Below are 1,190 nucleotides of genomic sequence, written 5' to 3'. Positions count from 1 at the left end.
GGGGGGGGGGGGGGGGCGGCAGCGGGGGCGGGGGGCCCCCGTGGCACCCCCTGTCCCGGCAGGTGTCACCCCGGGGTCCCCACACGCAGCACCCCATGGCCCGGCGGGTGTCACCCCGAGGGCCCCACACATCACACCCCAGGGTGCCACCACCGCCAGGTCCCCGCACATGGCACCCTGGTCGTGGGGCAGTCACCGTCCCAGGGTCCCTGCAGGTTCCTGGGACTGTCATCATCCCTAGAAGCCATCATCTGCATGTGGCACCCACACCCAGACGTTCGCCACCCCCAGGTCCTTGCACGTGGCACCCCGGGCTGTCACCACACCGCTGTCCCCGCGCACGGCATCCCATGCCTGGGCAGTTGTCACCCCAGTGTCCCCGCACTTGGCACCCCAGGCTGCCACCACCCCAAAGCCCCTGCCCGTGCCACCCTGGGCTGGCCATCACCCCGAGGTCTCCGGAGTGCTGTGGGGTGACAGGGACCCCAGGGCCGGGCCTCCTGCTCCCACAGCTGGGAAGAAATGAGCCATGGAAGAGGCAGGAAGCAGGGCCAGGAGCGAAGCCCTCTGTCCTTGTCACCTTTTCCAGTCATCCTCTGCTTCCCCCCAACCTTGATCACATTTTTCACCTTATTTCTCACTTGGACATTAATTAATCACAGTTGGGCTCCTGCACCAGTGCAGGTCCCCACCGTGCCATGTCCCCACGGCACCCGTGTCCCTGTGACATCCCTGCGCTCAGGCACATGGCAAGGGATGCTTCCAGGACCTGGCACCTCTCCTGCCATCTCCATCACGCTCTCAAATCCTGCTGTCCCCCTTCCCTGGGCTGGGTGTCCCAGCAGACCCCGGCCCGCTGGGAGATGGAGGTCACAATGTCCCCCGTGTCTCCGTGGCGTCTCTGGAGGAGGGGACAGTGGCACAGGAGGGCTGCCAAAGGCTCCTGCTCTGCACGTTTGGAGACGCTGTGGTGGGAGGGAAGGGTCTGGGGGCCGGAGGGATGCGGTTCCCAGAGCTGGAACAGGGTGGGAGAGAGAAAAGGGGAACAGTTGGCACCTCCCAGGTTCTCACCGGACACCAAGGATGCGTCAGAGCGATGGGGAAACTGAGGCACGGCTGGACCCGCACCAGATGCGCCTCTCACCTCGGCACCGTCACAAGAACCCCGAAAATCTTGGAATAGATTCCTG

The sequence above is a fragment of the Corvus brachyrhynchos genome, unplaced genomic scaffold, assembly GCF_000691975.1.
Source record: "Corvus brachyrhynchos isolate BGI_N302 unplaced genomic scaffold, ASM69197v1 scaffold19, whole genome shotgun sequence".
Classification (NCBI taxonomy): domain Eukaryota; kingdom Metazoa; phylum Chordata; class Aves; order Passeriformes; family Corvidae; genus Corvus; species Corvus brachyrhynchos.
This window is presented reverse-complemented; position numbering follows the sequence as displayed.